Source organism: Amblyomma americanum, chromosome 7 (assembly GCF_052857255.1).
Source record: "Amblyomma americanum isolate KBUSLIRL-KWMA chromosome 7, ASM5285725v1, whole genome shotgun sequence".
NCBI lineage: Eukaryota > Metazoa > Arthropoda > Arachnida > Ixodida > Ixodidae > Amblyomma > Amblyomma americanum.
In genome coordinates this window covers 20,919,810-20,939,776 of record NC_135503.1, presented here as the reverse complement: position 1 = coordinate 20,939,776, position 19,967 = coordinate 20,919,810, and the positions used below count along the sequence as shown (strand labels likewise).

The following is a 19,967-nucleotide window of genomic DNA, read 5'->3' as shown; positions in this document are numbered from 1 at the left end:
TCCATATATCGTTGGACACCTGAACCGCGCCGTAAGGGAAGGGATAAAGGAGGGAGTGAAAGAAGAAAGGAAGAGAGGTGCCGTAGTGGAGGGCTCCGGAATAATTGACCCGCCGCGGTGGTTCAGTGGTTAGGGCGCTCGACTACTGATCGGAGTTCCCGGGTTCGAACCCGACCGCGGCGGCTGCGTTTTTATGGAGGAAAAACGCTAAGGCGCCCGTGTGCTGTGCGATGTCAGTGCACGTTAAAGATCTCCAGGTGGTCTAAATTATTCCGGAGCCCTTCACTACGGCACCTCTCTCTTCCATTAGGAAATCAAAGTGCGGTCATCAGTGAGACCAACTCGCACATATTGTGCCTACCCTTGTGTCGCGATAGGCTGAACAAGTCACAGTCTTGACTCGCAGACGAAACCAAATCCCTGAATAAACATGGGACACAACTGGCTATTCTTCAATTTTCGATTCTGGATAAATGCTTCATAAACATATTGACCATCCATGACCCGGAAGCCGTGGCATTACGGCGAGCACCCTTAGTTTTAGATTGCTTCCTCGTTCTCCTATGCGCTCGTTGCTGAGAATTCGTAGGAAAGAGGCCAACAACCTTGAAACCCATGTAAGGATGGGCAAGTATTACTATTATCGCGCCGTTTTGTTAGAGACTGAAAAAATTCAATAATCAATTTCCTTGCCTAACCAGAAAAAGTACAACCCGGTTTCCTCGCTGTGAAAGGCTATCGGTTTTAATGCAATAGCATTAAAAGCTTGATAAAAAAAATAGTGGCGTCGGTCATAAAATTCTCCCATTGGTTGGAGGAAGATGACGTCACTAGAAAGAATAATTCCCAATGGCTAGAGGCAAGTGACCTCACTTCCGGTCAAGTCGTCAACCACTTCTAGTACTACCGCACTGCCGACGAATAAGGTAATTAGGTGGCCCTGTAAATTTTTTTTTTGCATTCATCCTAACGAGCGACGCATATCGCTCGCCTTTCTCTGCTCTTTACTATGCACTGGCATACAGAAAAAAAAAATGAGGCAAATACGTCCGTAACGACTCCGTTTACGCCCCGTTCCTACTTTTAGTTATTTTTCCCGTCTTCGTAACGGCAGGCGGAAGCGCCGTCGAACGGTCGCCACAGCCGCCGTACAGGCACAGGGCGCAGTTCAAGCAACAAGCCACGCAGAGAGCGGCATTCAAACAGGCTGTCCACCCCTACGCGGAGGAACGGTCTAGGCGACGGCCTTCCCTATCACGCTCGTTGTCGCAAACGAGCGGCGCGAACAAGCCCCAAAACAATTTTTCCCCTTGTGCCTCCCACCCTTCTCCCCTAGACTGTCCCAAGAAAGCGGTCGGGTTGTCGGGCAAAAAGCGCTCGGCACAAAGTGACGCCGCGGGCGTGAAACAAACAAAAAAGGGACCAGAGGGAAAAGTGCAGAAGACGGAGGACGGTTCCAGCGAAAGAAGGAAGGAGTTTCGGGAGTCTTTAGGGAAGCAGAGGGGGAGGGGAGGGAGAAATTGAGAAAACGTGTGGTGAGACTTTAGAAGAGCTGGGGAAAAGAGCGGTGAAAATTGGGGAAAGCGTACGGGGGGATACCTCCGAAAACCGAAGGGAGTGAGAAGGACATATGGGGGAAAGGGCCCGGGGAGACTAACAACGACGGGGAATGAAGGGGCGGGAATGGGGAAGCGCGCGAATAAACTTTATACAAGAACGAGAAAAAAATGTGAACGAGCGAAATGAGGAAACCGTGAGGGAGGCTTTAGAAGAGTAAGGAGAGAAGATACGAAATAGGGAAGGCGCCCGTGTCCGCAGGGAGGGACGAAAAGAGGAAAAGGGGGACACGGAAAGGAAAGGCGGGACGAGAGCGCACAGTGTCCGACCGACGGACGGCCTTGCTTCTCCTTCGGGAAAACTGCATTTGCGTACAGCGGCAACCGCGTAATTGGAAATCGATAGGGACGACGCGACAGTCCCGGCGGCCGCCGCTGCGCGAACCGAGGCGCTGGTGTCGCCTGCGCCCCAGTTCTACAACTACCCGCTTCATCCCAAAACGCCCCGCTGACGCTCCTCCTCCTCTTCCTCGGACTTGCCAACGCTTTCGGCCGCACTACAGCGCTCTCTCTCTCTCGCCGATCGTTTCCTTCTCGTTTTTCAACAATTCCAACAGGCTGCAAATCAAGGCAGCGTGACCCTTTGCTACAGTGTTATTTGGGCGCGCCCATTCCTTCTGCTGAGATCAAACTAACAAGGAGCTAGCTTTAGTACCACACAACTCGCAACTTCGGTGGACTCAAACTGCTCAAGTGATTAACCAGAGCCGTTTGCATTCCTCTCTGCAACAACCAGCTGTTTATTATGCGGGGTTGTCAACGTGGCTGTCACTCAGATCTCAAATTGCGATCGTATGTATCTCATATAGTGCCAGAAAATGCGCGTGTTTAAAAGCGCTGTTAATTAAATCGAAGTTTTCCCGATCGCATTTAAGAACTTTTTTTAGCCCTCCTTTACCGTTTTCATCGTTGCAGCGATTGCGTGATTCTAGAGCTGACTGTTGCCAGATTACTATTATAATTGCGGAAGCAGCGATAAGCGTATAATTATATGACGCGATGAGCATAATAAATTAATACTTGTGCTTGTAATAAGCGGTTTTGTCTTCGATGAGGACTGAAAAGTGCGATTCCGATAGCCACCGCAGAAGATCTCCTTTCCGAACGATCAGTCCAGTTTCAAGAAGAAAAAAAAAAGCACAGGGACACCTAATTCCATTACGTGTTGCCAACCATAGCACTCCGAGCTGTTGGTGACTTTGCCGGAAATACCTGGAGGCGCTTGTGAGACCCACGTTGCTCTCTGTACACCACCTGCAACCTGCCACGGTTCGCAGGTGGCACAGACGAACCTGGTGTAGTGACGTCACTTTCCCCGGCGATGTGCCTTCTCCGCTCGGGCGACGTCGTGTACCTCCAGCGAATGGTATTTATCCTTTATGACGACGTCATTGATAGCGTCACTGCCCGCCAGTTAATCAGAATTTTCCTGGACAAAGCTGCACGGTTTAGAAGAACTGCATGGTCACCGCCGGCTTTTTGCTCGAGGTGAGGCTTCTATGCTACCGTACAATAATACACCTCCTATGGCATCCCTCCAGTATCCGAGCCACCTGCAAGCCACCTACAATTTTTTCCTCGTCATCATCCCGTGCGAGACGAGTGGGAGGCCGGCGGCAAATAATTGTACGCCAGCTAGACTTGTAACTGCAACATACACTTCTGGGCCACTTCAATGTGAACTCACGGTATCGTAGTGGTTGAAAACGTGCCGCTTAAAAGTAAGCGTAAGCATTCCACCACGGACGTCGCCAATGCTAACTGAGTAACGCGAATGGCAAAGCGCCTGACTAGTATAGGCGTCTGCTGGTCTGGTGAGCTGAAGAAGCAAACGTCGATGTGCTATACTTTGTGTTCTTAAAGAAAGAAAGAAAGAAAAGAAAGAAAGAAAGAAAGAAAGAAAGAAAGAAAGAAGGAAGGAAGGAAGGAAGGAAGGAAGGAAGGAAGGAAGGAAGGAAGGAAGGAAGGAAGGAAGGAAGGAAGGAAGGAAGGAAGGAAGGAAGGAAGGAAGGAAGGAAGGAAGGAAGGAAGGAAGGAAGGAAGGAAGGAAGGAAGGTATAGTTTTACAGAGAGGAAGAAAGGAAGGAAAGAAGAAAGGAAGGAAGGTATAGTTTGACAGAAAGAGAGGAAGGAAGGAAGGAAGGAAGGAAGGAAGGAAGGAAGGAAGGAAGGAAGGAAGGAAGGAAGGAAGGAAGGAAGGAAGGAAGGAAGGAAAAAGAAAGAAAGAAAGAAGAAAAGAAGGAAGGAATCAAAGAAAGAAAGAAAGAAGGAAAGAAAGAAAGAAAGGAAGAAAGAAAGAAAGAAAGAAAGAAAGAAAGAAAAGAAAAGAAAAGAAAAGAAAAGAAATACACATCCATCATACTCATTCTGAACAGTGATAACGTATAACAAACTTGACTATCTATATTCCAACAAAGTACAGACGCGAGCAAACTGTGTCCCTCGCGGCACTGAAGTTGTGTCCAAGTGATAAGCAAAACGACGGTGTTTACGAGGAGACTCCTCTCCGCACACCACGTCGCAGCTCGAAATAACGAGCAGAGCCAAAAAGCATACCGCAAACGAACGTATGCACGCACTCACCACCGACCGCTATGCACGCGGCACGCTCTGAAGTCGGTTTTCTCAAGTGCCTTCACGAGATCCGCGAAATGAAGTATCGATCGCGGCCGCCCGTCAATACACGTATCAGAAGCGCAAACCTTCTTGACGCGATGACCGCTCTCTCTCCCTCTCCTCGCGTGCTTTTCAATTTTGGAATCGTCCGCTTACGAAACAACACGAAGAAGAAAGCAGAGAAGGCGAAGCGTGTTGGTATTCGCTCGCGATCGTTTAGTCTTGCGTCGCTGCCAGGGAGAGCGTTTCCTGAACGAATTTCGGACGACTGGGCGCCGTTTTCTTGTATTCTCGTTTGCGGATAAACACTGAGAGCTCACGCCGCGGAGCCACGGTAATAAGAAACGCGCGATGGATAACGCTGAAACCAATAATACTTGCGGTCTGGGCACATCATTCGTTACACAGAAGCTAAGAGCGTCGGTAAAAAAAAAAGAAAGACAGAGAGAATAAGCTACCATAGGAACCTCATGCGAGGACGCTCTGTCCACGCGACGCTGCACTTTGAATTAAACGCGAGGAGAGGCGAACGCGGCGCCATAATCGAATAGTGGGTGTCCGATATTAAAGTTATATAATGTTTAGCAATTTAGCAATCGCACCAGACCATTCGAGCGTATACTTCGAAAGATTAGACATCGAATCGACGAGTATCCACTATGTCAAGCCATTACACGAGTACAGTTCCGTTTCCGAAAGCCGTGATTAAAGCGTTATAAATGGCCACTGCCTGATGAGAGAAATACGTAGAGTAACACAAGCACTGCAAGGCATCACACGCATCTGAAATGCGTTCCGTGTTGCATTGCCGTTACGGGTGCACCCGGTGCGCCTTGTATCGGGAGTTTATGGCAGAAAGAACGCAGTCACACAGCCTGCACACGACACGATCATAATATTAGCGGGAGAGAAGAATTCTATAGCCGCATACTTATCCTTACAGCACGGTCCGCACTTGAGTGGGAATTACAACTCCACCGCTGACTACTGATCATATCTGAGATGAAGTCTTTCGACCGTACTAATTCGCCGTCATATTACATGGCATGAATGAAAGGCGTTCCCTTTAAGAGTGAACCTTAGTGTACGTCTCTATGCGCGATGTCGACTTGTGTCCACCCCGACACTTCAGGTGTCGACTACACTTTAAACAGAACGGAGTAGGCTGTCCTCTAGCACACAATATTTTATAAAAGAGTGTGCGCCATAGAATATCTTACTCCCTTTTTACTCCTATATAGGCGTAGAGCAGGGCGCAAACGACATAGCGCGATATATACCGGCAAGTAACGGACCGTTCTTACCTACGAAGACGCACGGCCAGTATTCGTTGTCAAACAAAGCTGCGAAAAAATGGTTTCGCTTTGGAAAATATGTCCCACGTGACGCTTCCTTGTCGCGTCTACGTCAATGCATGACGTTTCTCCGAGTTGACATCCGCAAGTGCACTATTCATAGCGCTGTTTCCGCCTTGCTACCGTCTGTTCCCCCCCCCCCCCCCGCAAGATATTTCTCCTCACTTCCGTTAGGGCACAGGCGCGTGATCACTTGCGTCTACAGCGTTCACAGCGGGAAATGTGTCGAGCGATTCCTGTCTTTGCGCAACGCACATTGCGTGTAGCGATGAGTCCATGAGGCATGGCCGCTGGCTCCGACCGATGCGAAAATTGGTTACTGGAGTCGGCACGGTGTCTTCAGAAACGCCGCGTTTGTCATACCGACCTTCCCTGCGTTTTCCGCCGTTTCGAGGAGGTGGAGGGCGCGGAAGCCAAGCGGGAAGAAGGCACTCACCGAATCGGAAGTTGAAAGGCCAACGTGGCGGTCGTCGTCGCAGGAGTCATCCCTGTCAAGCCCGCGTCAGTGTTTACCTGCGGGAAGCAATAGCAGGAAGCGCAACCGTGACTCATGTGCACAGATTCAGAACGAACGAATATATGAGTCTGTCGATGCTCTTAAGTCGTTCTCCTTTTCAACTGCGTGTCCCGCAACGATGGACCCTGTCGACTACAACGTGACTAGCACGCAAAATGACTACAGAGCATTGCCTCTACTACTGCGCTGTAAGCGTTCAGTAAGAAGGGGAGGGGGGGGGGAGACCTCGTACGGTACACGCCATGCAACCCAATACGGCACAGCAACTGCAGGAGCCAAGATACCCACAAAGAAACATTTATCATCACCAGCCTGACTACGCCCACTGCAGGGCAAAGGCCCCTCCCATGTCTCTCCAATTGACACTGTATTTTGCCAGCTGCGGCCACCGCATCCCCGCAAACTTGTTAATATCATCCGCCCACCTCACCTTCTGCCATCCCCTGCTACGCTTGCGTTCTCTTGGAATCTACTCAGTTGCCCTTAAGGACACAAAAACATAGAAGTTTTCGATTATAGTGGGGAAATTATAATGGCCTGCTTTGAGGTTAGAGAAAATGAATTTAAAGAAATCCGAAGAAAAATCTTTGTTTTATCGCTTCCAAAGGTGTTTTCGAAAGTTCGCACAACCTCTGCAAAGGAACGGATTGCACGAGCGATTATCCGAACAAATTATCAATAGAGAACGGTATAAGAGCTTTCTATACGATTCTCGCAATCCTCTATAAAGCGCACACTCTGTGTCGCCACACCCTCAACAAATGCATATACGTGCAAGCGTCTGGCACGGCCCACCATCGACAACACACGCTCGTTTACCTTGGTTTCGTCGCGGAGGAAAGCAATTTCCCCCACTTAGAACATCAGCATGCAAGACACACTAGCCAAGCAAGTAGTTACGAGACACACTTTCCTTTTGACCTTGCTTCGCAGCTGGCAGGTCTCACTTAATTTGCATTTTCTAGCAGTTTGCTTCTAATTTACCCGCGAAATCTTCCTTCGAGTTTTGTTTATTTGTAAATGCAAACAACACTGCCAAAAAGGCCGAACATGAATGGGGGAGGGGGGGGGGGGGGGATTAAGACAGAGGTAGACAGGCTTCCTGCTTGTTCGTGGCCCGGTCCGTTGTGAAGAATGGAGGAGTTGTGAAGGAAGATAAATAGAGCAAACACTACTTGCTTTCTTCGATCAAAAGTCAATGCGTCGAGCGTTTTACAGAGGGCTGCGTTCATTCTGTACAAACAGCACAGAGGCACCTATCAAACAGGCCCGACGGGAAAGCTCTGCCTCATTCTTATTACACTGTTCACCAGCAGCAGAGAACTACAGTTTTGTAGTTTTTTTTTTCTCCGAGTGAGCCGCTGCGAATGCGCTCAATTTACCACTGGATCTTCTGGCGTATCCACAGCGTCGGACGCGCCCCGAATGAGTCGGCAGTTCTATTATGCAGTGGGCGATACAGAGACGGAGACTTCCGAAAAGTGTTTTAAGTGCAACGCATTCATGCGACCGACCATAACTATTCTTAGGCGCGGTGTAGTCTGAATACAACACAATAATATCCAGAAGGCCGTGTGTAAAGAACATCTCCGATAGATGAGTTTCTATGAGACCTCTCATCTTTATTTTGCATGTATACGCACTTAAAGGAAATGGTGCATTATCTGTCTCATATATAGTTGAACACCTGAACCGCGCCGTAAGGGAAGCGATAAAGGCACGAGTGAAAGAAGAAAGGAAGAAAGAGTTATGCCGTATAGTGGAAGGCTACGGAATAATTTCTACCACTTGGAGATCTTTAACGTGCACTGACATCGCACAGCACACGGGCACCTTAGCGTTTTGCCTCCATAAAAACGCAGCCACCGCGGTCGGGTTCGACATGCAAATACCCAGAATGCTTTTCCAGTCCCCGTTTCCCTCACAGATGCAGCTTAGCCCCATTAATGCTAAGCACTTAGGGCGAGCGTCTATGAACGTGCTAAACAGGCAATAATATATTTGTATATAACTGTGACAAGTCCAGATTTCTCGGAGAAATTAAAAGCTTTCTCGGGCAAAAATTTTGAGAATGAAAAAATTGTAAGACGCTGTTATGGAAATATTGAAGATAATGGTCCATTATTCTGATATCTAGAAAAATCTTTCTTTTAAAGTGTTTCCAGCGATCGCATGGAACAGTTAAGACTGCCATAGAAAACCAATTGGGAACACTTTTGATGAAAGCAAAGACGTGAATAGACAAAAAAATACGAGCGCAAAGTTTCAACTCAGTTGAAACTTTGCGCTCGTGTCTCGTGGTGTTCCTATGTGGTGTTGTCCCCTTGTCTTGATTGTAGCGCTCCCCAGTCTCAGTATGTACGACCAAATAGCGCCCTACAAAGCTTTACAAGACTTCCACCGGGTGATCTGCGGATATACTGATTGTTATAGTGAAGTCTTACAGCCTATAGAAAAATTGCGTTCAGAAACGGTTTCCCGATCGAAAATGCTTTTGTCCAGAATTGCTGGGTATGAATGAATTGATTCTTGCTTCTTCTCGCACCGCGCCTGCATATTTTACAATGTAATATGTATGTCCAAATAAACTTCGAACTTATTTTTCAACGAGGCAATAGTATCTTTCTCGGTAGCTCTCAGCAGAGGCAATGAATTGATGAAGCAGCAATCGTCAGCGAAACAATTAGAGTGTGAGCAAGAGAGACACCTCCGTACGATGAGGAGGAAAAGGCGGCCGAAGGAGAAAGCGCGACCGTCATCAGGTTGTGGGTTTGCAAGCTGGCACCACTCTCCGCCGTGCGGCCCGGCGGCCGCATCGGCCAGAGGACAGACGCCTGGACGAAATCGAACCGACGGGGGGCTGCGGCGGGCGCCCGAAATATCGCCGCCAAGTCGTTAGCGCTGCCCAGGCTTCTCTTTCCTTGTAGCAAATTGTCCCCGCTGCTCTCGCGATGATTTCTTCTTCTTCTTCTTCTTCTTCTTCTTCTTCTTCTTCTTCTTCTTCTTCTTCTTCTTCTTCTTCTTCTTCTTCTTCTTCTTCTTCTTCTTCTTCTTCTTCTTCTTCTTCTTCTTCTCCTTCTCCTTCTTTTTCCTCTTCCTCCTCCTCTACTTCTTCTTCCTCCTCTTCTTTTTCTGCTTCCTCTTCTTCTTCTTCTCTTCTTCTTGTTCTTCTTCCTCTTCTTCTTCCTCCTCTTCCTCTTCTTCTTCTTCTTCTTCGTTGTCCCTGTCCTCAATTTGTTTCTTTTTTATTTTTGTTGCGCTGTTTTCCCGGACTCTATCGCTGCGCTGCCTGTTCTCGCTGTGGTGCCAAGTAATTTTAGTCCGGCCGCTATTCAACCGAGAGACCGCAGACGCTCCTGTGCGCTAAGCGAGCGGAATGGCCGAAGCTTGAAGGCGATACCGCGGATACGGTAGGGAGAGGAGGAGGCTTGCGAGGCTATCAGGACGGTAACACTCTTGACCAGCTGGCATGAGAGAAAAAAGCGGGCGCTCTTATTTATGCGCCCATTATTCTGTATATTTATCTCGCGCGCTCCGGCATTAACGCGTGGAGCGCAATTTCGAACCTACGTAGGCAGGAATTGTTTTCTTTTGATTTTCTTTACTTTTAATAATGACCTGAGAGCAGTTTGTTTCCCCTCGCTCCTTGCTGAGTGATATATGAAAAGGCGTTGTTATCAGCTGTGAACTGCTACACTCACTTCGCAGCGGAGGCGCCTTCCATGGCTTCTAATTTGTGATTGACGTATGCACAGCTCTTGTCAGAAGTTTAAAGCACACGAGGACTTGCTTCTGGGCCGTGCAATGCGGCTCGTTTTGCTTTCCCGGAGTACAGTCGGAGACAAAAGTATCTGCACCAGGTGATCTGCAAACGAAGCCAAGAGCTCGACTTCGAGCCGGCGGCTGGAGACTACATTTGCGGAGGTGCAAGCGAAATTTTTGTTTTCACCTCCCCATGTATGGACTCCACATGGCGGTTAATAGTAGAGCTTGGGGCTTCGTTAGCCCAGCACGCGTTCCAGAGACTTTTTTCCCCGCCTTTTTTACGTATGCACGAATGTAGCCACGTACGAATGGATTGATCAATCGATTGTATTCTTTCAGCACTCACGCCATTCTCATTGGGGTGGCTGTCTCTGCGTAAATTCAGGAAACAAGTTGCCGCCTAGACGAAGCTACGATGAGTAATCACTTTCGTGACAGCTATTCATAAATACAAAACAAAGAAAAGGGACGGGGAAGACAGGAGGGTAGCATATGATTAAGGGCAGGTCCTGCCTTGGAGAACAAATATACGCGGTGCATGATGTCACCAATTCGACGAGCTTCGCTCACATATCGCATAACATTAGCATATCGATATGCCTAACATATCGCAAGTAAGCGGCATGACGGCAACCATAACGTAAAATGCAAGCACACTAGGTGCATTTGCTTCACTTAAACGCAAGCAAGTTTCACGAGCATTAAACGAACGCGACAAAACGCTCTAGGTACATCCCCAGAACGCACAACGGTACACTTACAGCGCCTGACGAGTATACGGCGAAGTTGCCGTATATGAGTGGGAAAACTTTGCGCCATTCAATAAGTGAGACAGCGAAAAAGCCAATTCGCTTGAAGCGGCATTTTCATTTACTTTTCATTACGTCTGTCATTTACGACGCCATCCAGTACCGAGCCTGAAGTATATATTTCAGCCCCAGCAGCGGAAAAAGAGTCGCGAAAGCCAGAAAGCATGCAGGGGCGTAAATAATACTCCAGTTATTGAGGCAGATAGAGGGAACGCGAGGAATAAATTCTGAGCGGCCGGTAGTAAAACTCCATCCGAAAAAAAAAAGTTATAAAACTGCTTAAAAGAACGCAGCTGTTCAGGAAAGTTCAGGCCCAGAATGAGCTGCATCCACAGAAGAGAAACTTCGTTCGCGAAAAAAATACAATAAAAAGAAAAACAGAAGCTTTGCCAAGAGTTCGAAAGTTGTGTGACGGTATTAAAAAATAATTCAAGCAGTCGTAAATTCAATTGCCCTTAGCAAGCATGTAGTGTTGAAATGACGCTAAGAGCCACTGGCTTGTACAAGTAGTAACCCTTAGTTGCACTCTAAACACGAATGCACCTATATGGGCGCAAAAGGGGAGTAAGCTGTGCTCCAGCGCACTCCATTTTATAAAGGGATGCGCGATAGAGGCCAGCTGACTCTCTTTTTACTCCTTTCGCGTTTAGAGTGTATTATACTATACCGAAGACTTCTGTATATAAATTCTGCTGAGTAGTAACAGGCCCCCAGCTAATCATTGCGCATCGCGGTAGCAGTGAGCAAAAAAAAAATGTCAATTTCGATAATATTCTTCTAAATTAAAATATTAACTTGGAACACTAGAGCCGAATTTCCAGCTGTGAAGGCTTGCGTGTCGAATTCACATCGGTGGCTGTCGTTTTCTGCCGTAGAGCATGAACTCGTGGGATCGAATTCCAACCGCGGCGAGCACATTTAGATCGAAGCAAGATGCCAAGACTATCACGTGACGAGACTTTAGTACACGACTGAAATACCAGGAGGTCAGTATTTATCCGGACTTCTCTACTACGGTGCAACTTACTGACCGAAAAAGGCTTTGGTAAAGGTCCGGCAAGGAGCGGCTCTGCGTTGCAGCTTACCATTAAGAACCAGCTTAGATTAGTGGAAAAGGCTAGTCACATTTTAATTGCCCTCCACAGAACTGAGTGCGTTTAAAAATTCCTTCTTTTCGGCTGCTGCAAGGTTGGACGTAGTGGACAATATTTTGGACAGTCAGTACTACAAACTCATCCCATAATATCGGATTTGAACAGGGAGAATACAGGTGAATCTACAAAACATGCCTTGCGTAGCAACGCCATAAGCTGCAAGGCCAGCTGGCCCCACTGAAAAATTCTATTGGTTCTAATTTTTTAAAATTCGACTCTAATAGGACCAGTTGGAACCGGTTAGGCTTTCAGTCTCATCCAAGTGGTTCCAGTTAATGCCAGTTGGCATTCCACTTGAGTTAAATGGAAATTTTCAGCTAATCCAACTGCAACCGGACCGAGTTAATTTTTTGTCTATTCTAACTAGTTCCCGTTGGTTCCAGTCATTTGGGATTCGAACCAGTAAACTTTTTCAGCTGGGAGGACATGGGCAGTGGCCAATCAGTGTGGTAAACGAGTCTGGCGCCGGTCAGTGCCGAACCGCATTATGTAAGATAGAGGTTGCTGATTTCCACTCCTTTCGTGAAGTTACATGTTATTGCTTCAGACTCGGAAACCACAGCCGGTCTGAAGACGCGAACAATGCAATGAGTACCAGCACATCGAAGGAATAACACATGAAGAGTGAGGAGCTGGTTGGGGAAGAAGCCAAGACTTGGCTGAAATACGGTCGAGAAAAAAAAGAAAAGAAAAGATGGACGGTGTTATCACCGGAGTGCGAGGGCAGAAATGGGACAAACAGTAACAAGAAAGAGACGCGCTGTAGAGCTGTGCGCAAGAAGGGGTGAGGGAGGAAACGGGGGTAACCGAGAAAGCAGAACGGCAGGCAAACACGACGGGAAGAGAAGCAGAAAGGTCGGCCGGGGGCGAGAGGGCGTCCGCACGCATTTCGAGTCGCCACCGGGACTGCGGCACTTGGCGCTGCGGCGGCGGTAGCTGGCGCCATCTCTCGCCCGTTGCTGGCAACCACGCGCGGAGCAGATGGGGAAGCGGGTTACGGCCATGTCCCCGCAGCGACCTAGTCACCGTATCGGGCACTGGACGGCCGAATTCGCTGCTGGAATTAATGTCGAGAGTGCATAAACGCTGGTCGACGTGGCACTGACGCAAAATGCGAGTGGTTGATGGGGTACTGTAGAAAGTCGCAAGGGTTATCCGCACAAAAGCTCTCAATCACGAGACAAACATGAACATCAACAGCCAGAGTTGGTTCCCTCAATACTTCTTAAGCCCACCATTTCACGACTCGAAAGACTACATAACCCACCCGAACAAGGAAACACATTTCTTGGGACGTATTTAGAACTTTCCTGATTCATCTTTTTGGCACTCGACCATTGGTAGTTGCAGCTTATGCCATCGTGATCAATATCAATGCAAGTAACGTTATTCAACAGTTTTGGTATCGAAGACGGAGCTGACCAGAGGCAAGGAACGAAAAAAAAAATAATTGCAAAATGCGGCTCTCAGTTTCTGCCCCCGTTCGTGAGCCAGTATGTGGCCACACCTTATCACATGAGTGTCCACGGTGAAGCCATCTTGCAAGGAAACAAGAGGTTCAAGACTCGAAACGGATATTGACTACCGTTATAAAAAGAGGGGGGCACCCTTTTGTGTTTCACGTTCTTTTCCATAGGTTGAAGCGCCACGACGAATTCAGCTAAGCAGTCTCGAAAATACGCCACCGAAAAGGTGCAGGGAAATATCAACAGGGCGGTTCGACCGTAGGCCCACCTCCAACTCTTCCACAGAAATCCAGTCACTAAGGTGTCGGCGCTAAGAATAGAGCCACGTCTCTAATCACGTTCATGACGACGGCGCAGTTAATCAGATGCCACGCTCCGCGACATGCATGCAAGTGCGTCACAATCACTGCGCAATTCCATCGAGCGTGACGTGAGTTAAAACAGGAATCGGTAGTGCTAATTAAATGCAACGTTGCGATGGGCCGCAAGTGTGTAAGCAATGACAAAGTGCTCTGTTGATGTGGCCTTCTGAAAACGACAAGTTTTACGGCGCCTGTCCGTACTCTAGAACGAATAACGTGAAAAATATGTCGCGCAGGGCTCTTTGAAGCAAAATGATTTAATTAACTTCACGGCAAAGTTCACAGTAAAACGAACTAAGTGAAGGACACTACAGAAAAGAACAAGCAATGGCAAGCAAGCAACTGCTTTTCAGATGCTCATCTTACAAAAAAAATAGACATATACTTCTGTGTAAGGCTAGACGAGCTCAAGAACATGTTGGGAAAGTCTTACTACCCGGAGAATCGATTTCTCATTTGTGACTGGAGAAAAAAAGATTGCTCCTTTACTGCTTCCTGTTTAGTCCTAGTGGTTTTGCTAGTAACATACAAAATTCAGTACCATCACTTTCTTTAATATTCTAAAATTATTAGCAGTAAAGTTAGCATTATACGAAGTCGTTATAGGGCCACGGTTTAGTGTGCAGTTATATAAAAAACACATCTCTCTAAGGCATCTTTCCTGTTCACGTAATATATATATATATATATATATATATATATATATATATATATATATATATATATATATATATATATATATATATATATATATATTGCCTAAAAGCTTCGTTTAACTGTAAACATTGAAGTTCAAGCAGTGTACCATGTTAACTCGCTATAAGAAGTTAAACCTGAGGCGTATTTTCTAAATCTCTTATTGCTTTCTTGCATAAGAAATTTGACAGCACTGCGAGCACTCTTCTTAGAATATGCTGTTCTAACTCTGTTTACTTGTGAGCAGCCAATAGAAGGGTAAGGAGGGGCTCGTTACGACATACATGAAGGAAGCCAACAGTTTTCCAAAATCAAGGGGCATTGGGGATTTTCATTTTTTTGCTCGTTGGTTTCGGAGGCTGTTGGCTTCCTTAATGTGTGTTTAATTGTGGCAGTATCCCCTTTGTCCAGTGTCTTCCTCGCTGCTTTGATCACTCAGCCCCCTCCGCCAAGCTGTCCAAGGAAGCCGAGCTCAGGTCACTTGCTGATCTTCTCGCCCAGGGTCTTTTCGTTCTGTTTTAATCGATAATCAATTCACTCATTAACTCCAGTAAGGTACTCGTGCTGGCTCAAAGAGCGGATCAGAGTCAGAAAAGCGCCTAAATTCATAGGGACGCAGCAATGAATGGTCTGTCTGGTGCCCTAGCAAGGCACCAGACAAGGGTTACCTCCAGGCAAAGGTTGGCACCGTATAGCACAGAATCAGCGGCGCGGAGTTTAACGACGGCAAAGCGTCGGCATCGTTCTCAATTTTGAGACGATGCAAGCGAGAAGGCGCAGTCACGCAGAGCGGTGGAATACGCGGGCCAGTGGATCGTGACGCGTGAGCGTATACCACCACTTGCACGCCGAGAGGCGTGACGAGCGCAACGCTGCGGTAACAGCCACGCGTTTGCCGCGTGGCGAATGACGACAGAGCGCGCGTATGTGCGTGATAAAAAAAGAACCTATGGCACCATCAACTGCAATCCTATTCTCATGGAAAAACAAAAAAAAAGATCAGATAGTCCGTGCACGAATCATTAAAGCGAACACAGCAGCGGGGTGATTCGGTCTCCACAATTCCAGTAAGGTTGACGGGAGACGAATATAAATAGCAGATTAATAGACGGAACTGAATATCCTATGTATGCTGTTACGTATGTTCCCAAGCAGCACAGAGCATCGGCCCACTATTGGAAATACGTTGGCAAAGACCGGGCCTACAAAGGACCAGCCTTTGCCAACACATTTTCAATATTGGTTGATGCCCTGTGCTGGTAGGGAATTAACCTGAAATCTGTTGTATACCTTGTGAAGGAGCTGGAACCTCGTCAAGCGATATCATTTCACTTTTGTTCGAGCCATATCCGCTGCGGCAGAAATAAACTTTAAACTTCAAGTGATAACCTTCACAACTGTGGGGAGGTCACCCAAAGAAGAATGACGCTGGCGAGCGTGTATGCACCAGCTTATTTTTTAGAAGGCAATATTAGTTCAGTTCGCGTACAGCTACAGTCACACATAAAACTCAAGAAAATAGCGGCTTTTTAACCGCCAATGGACCCCCTTTCATCCAATGGCTTCGAACCTGCTAATGCGGCAATGCAGGGAGCGGCAGGTGAAAGGTGATAGTCGTCGCCCTGCACTGTCACACACCACTTCTTGAATTCAAGTGCAGCAGGTTCATGAGAATCGGCCGACGCCATTGGCTGGAAGGAGGTCCCATGACGGGGAAAAAGCCACTATTTTTTTTACTCGTATCAGAGCGTAGTAACCTACCTGAGGGGATTGAAGAATGAACGAGAACTGGCTGTTTCTTTGACATGTCATAAGGCGTGCTAAACATAGAGCTGTACTTATAAGGGGAACTGCAGCCTATTTATTCGCTTACAAAGTGGACAAGCTTTGAGGATGAAAGCACATTATTTCAGAAAAAATAAATGCCTCGGAAGTAATGACGTATATGTGCTTTATTAAACGAGATCTCCCATTGGAGCCCACGTATTATATAACGCATGACTAATCATGAAATATGTATCAAATCGTTTGCATCCTGCTGCGACAAGTTGAAATATTCATCTTTTTCTGTTTACCATTGAAGAGTGGAATAGGTTGCCGCGTGAATATATAAATGTAGGCACGTCTGAACTGTGTGTTCAAAAAGTTGAGAGTTTGCTCAGTCACGGCAAAGCCCCTTAAAATATTATTAAACCTCTTATTCGTTGTTTGTAGCAATTTATCACTACTCTATTACGCCTAGCCTTGTCCTTTTTAGCAATGTGTGTTCTGCCCACATTTATTGTCAGATATCATTGTAACTGGTGCGCACTTTACGTCGTGTTACCAAGCATTGTCTGCTTGGACAAAATTTTGTATCCCGCTCCTGTATAAGCCTGGAAATCAGGCTCACAGTATTGCCTAACAAACAAACAAAAAAAACTCTTCTGCGATTCTCGGTAGATCCTCTGAATGCGTTAGCATTTAGTAAAGTGTTAAGGCTGGCGTCTTAAGTACTTCACATTAATTGAAATAAAGACAGAATTCGAAAATCCTTATCTTAAGTGCGCTGTGCGCCAGTACTGAATGCCTGCGCAGGCGAGTAATAAGACCAAGGTAGTTGGTTAAGCACGTTATCAAATTTGAGCTCCATACCAATAGGACGACGGAGCTCAAAAGAGTCGCACAGGCCGTCCATTTTTGTCCAGAATTTTTTTACGCGATAGCGTATACAGCTCGTTCGGTCGAAACAATCGGGGGCTGCGTAAAAAAATCGTATCATGGTAATTTGTGGTTATATTGATTGATTGATTGATGATTGACTGGTGTGTGATAGGCGATGATGTGTTAATGAAATCATTGGGATTAATTGATTAATGAAATAAAAATTAAAAATGAAAAAGGGGTTCAAAGGTGTCAGAATGCTCAGAATTAAAAATTAATGCTTGATGATGCTAATTAAGAAAATTTAGGATACGTAATTGATCAGATAATTAACTGAAATAATTGAAAAATACGTTCAAAGGTGTCAAACTGCTCAAAATGGAAAGCCTAACCCACTACGTTACGCGTCATACCCCTTAAGGCGCAGCTTATGTGTCCTCTCCAATTTTGTTCGCAGTCTTCATCTGCTAGCACTGAAACTCGATATAAGCGGTTTTCTGTGACACGCATGTTCAAAATGGCAAGCAGAAAACACGCAGTGTTTGTTATGTGCTCCATCGTAACTTCGTACATGTCATCCGACGGCTGTTAGCAGGCAACAGTTCGCGAATGCAGGAACCACGGAATATCGGGTACAAAAAAGAAATAAATGCGAGAAAAGGGGGGGGGGGGGGGGGGAGGACGCGACGACGACACTAGAGCAAGTGCACGAAATGGTGCAAGCGCGTAGTTCGTACCACCCATCCGACCTTTTCCCGGTTTTCGGCCGGTTACACGAAGGGAATGAAGCAACCAACACGCAAAACACAAGAAAGATAAAAAAACAAAAAGGAAAGGGTTGGGGAGACGGAACACACGTCGCCGTCAACGGCAACAGCCAAAACCGCACGTGCTCGTCCCACCCCCGACTCGCCGCAGGCCGCGGGAGGAGTTTAATTATGCTAATGGCGCGCGTGGCGTACGGGGATAGAGGGAGAGAGATTCGTTTTGTGCGGGAAAAAAAATCAGCCCGAGCGCGCCGGTTTCCCGTGGCCACCCTCCATGTGTGCACCATCGCACCGCGCGAAAGATTTCTGGAAGTGTTTTTTCCACCCCGCGTGACATGTCGGGGTCGTGGGGGTGCTGCCATCGCCGTATCGGGTGACGTGACGCTAATGGCGGGCGCGTCCTAATGCAAAATGCACGCCGCGGCGGCAGCCACTATACACTGCTTCTGCCGCTCAATTCTCGGCGTTCCGCGTACTAGCCTTCTTTCTTTTTGTCTCCTCTGTTCTTTCTATTTCTTCTTCTTCATCTCTTCGCTCTCTTCATCTCCCGTATCAGGCCTGAATAATGGAGAGTCCATAGCACGCACACACATTCCGAAGTGATGGCTACAGGCAAGTCTGGGACACGCGAAAGCAGAGCGGGTCTCTGTTTCGTCGGCTCGGAAAGTGCTTCTCGTCTTTCCCAAAGTCGGCGAGAGCACGCCGGCGCTACAGTTGATTAGCAAACGAGCATGGATATACAGAACTGCTCGGGCTGTGCGACATCCCAAACTTTTTCTGATTTGGTTTTGCTCATCGGTGCGCCCCCGGAATGGATTCTAGCCGAAGTACAGGCATATTACTTCTGCTGAACCCTGTTCCTTACGTCTCGCAACCATCCAATGGAGGGGGGGGGGGGGGGGGGGGGAGTGGCTGTCGCCCTGGTCAGCCCTTCTAAATGGTTAAAGCGGGCACCCGGATTATTACCCTTCAGTTAAACTGCAAGATTTACATTAACGTACGAAAGAGAATCATTCTCATCATATATAACAACTTATCTTTATGCCAGCGTTAGCTTTTCATCTTTTACTGCCCGAGTCACTATCTTCTGTCGCGCGCTATTACGCCGCTTCACACAACGACCGTCCAGTTCAATTTTTGAACTTTTTTTTATAAACATCATCACCGTCTTCTTCGCCTTTGTCTTCAACTCCCTATGAATAAACCTGTACTTGACCTACCTGTTTTTTCACTATCACACCTTCTTCTTCGTCACTTTTTGCGCCCTTATAAAAATGGTCTACAGACTGTCTACGGACTTTTTATAGACTCTATTGCCTTCCTATAGATATTTCCCTTTGTCTATTCATAATCTATAGACTGTCTGCACAAAAGTCTACTAAATGAGTATGGCCATAAATCTATATGTCGTCGACAGACTGTCTATAATATTGTCACGTAATGGTGACGGCAGTCGAAGCAGCGATGAAGACGGACAAAAGGTCTTCTCAATCACTCGGCGGCGGCGAAGCGACAAGCGTGCTCGGCGGTCGTCGAACAGAATGCCCGTCGCTGTCGGCCGTGCTCAATTTAAAGCTGATAGCGAACTTTCGAGATAAAGAGCGCAAAGTTACTAGAACATTACGGAACAACGTAGAATCAACTCTGCCTGGCTGCGATCAATCGAGATAAATCTAGCCGCTTTTTGCGTCGCAAACAAAGCGATAAAGCGGTGTGGCGGCAGATTTGAAAAACGAACAAATACTGCAAATGTTCGCGGCAATATGTGTACTGCCTAATGGCTAGCCTATAGCATTTGTCTACAGAAAGTTTATAGACTTTATAGCAATGAGTCTACGGACAGTTTACAAACTGTATCAAGAAATTTTTTAAGGGCGCGCCGGCCTGGATAATGCGTATTCTACTGAGCTATACGCCCATATCAGGCGCAGGGAAATCCTGAGGATTTGGCCTCATATATGATTCGCTTCAAAAAAATAAACGCGAACTTTTCTTCCAGTGGACCTCGGCGTCGCCATACAGCACCCACTGAATGGACACCGAAGGCGACCGTAACAATCGGAGTCGTGGCGACAACGGTGCGCGCTCTGCCGTCCTGTATGTGGCAACTCCTGCGCACAGAACCCGTATATGCTGTAACGGGAGGGGGGGACTCCGGCGGTGATCAAGCACCTATTGTCCGGGACCCCGTCGCGCCCAAG

At 47.2% G+C, this 19,967-nt stretch overlaps 1 protein-coding gene across 4 annotated transcripts in view; it reads right to left on the bottom strand.

The window, feature by feature from the left end:
- The window catches only part of PMCA (plasma membrane calcium-transporting ATPase 3), a 289,652-nt gene that overhangs the window by 164,169 nt on the left and 105,516 nt on the right, over window positions 1–19,967 (bottom strand). For all 4 annotated transcript variants that reach the window (XM_077631441.1, XM_077631439.1, XM_077631430.1 and 1 more), the window contains one exon: window positions 6,024–6,100. The gene's annotated coding sequence lies outside the window, so the exon portion shown is untranslated. The remainder of the gene's footprint in view (window positions 1–6,023; window positions 6,101–19,967) is intronic.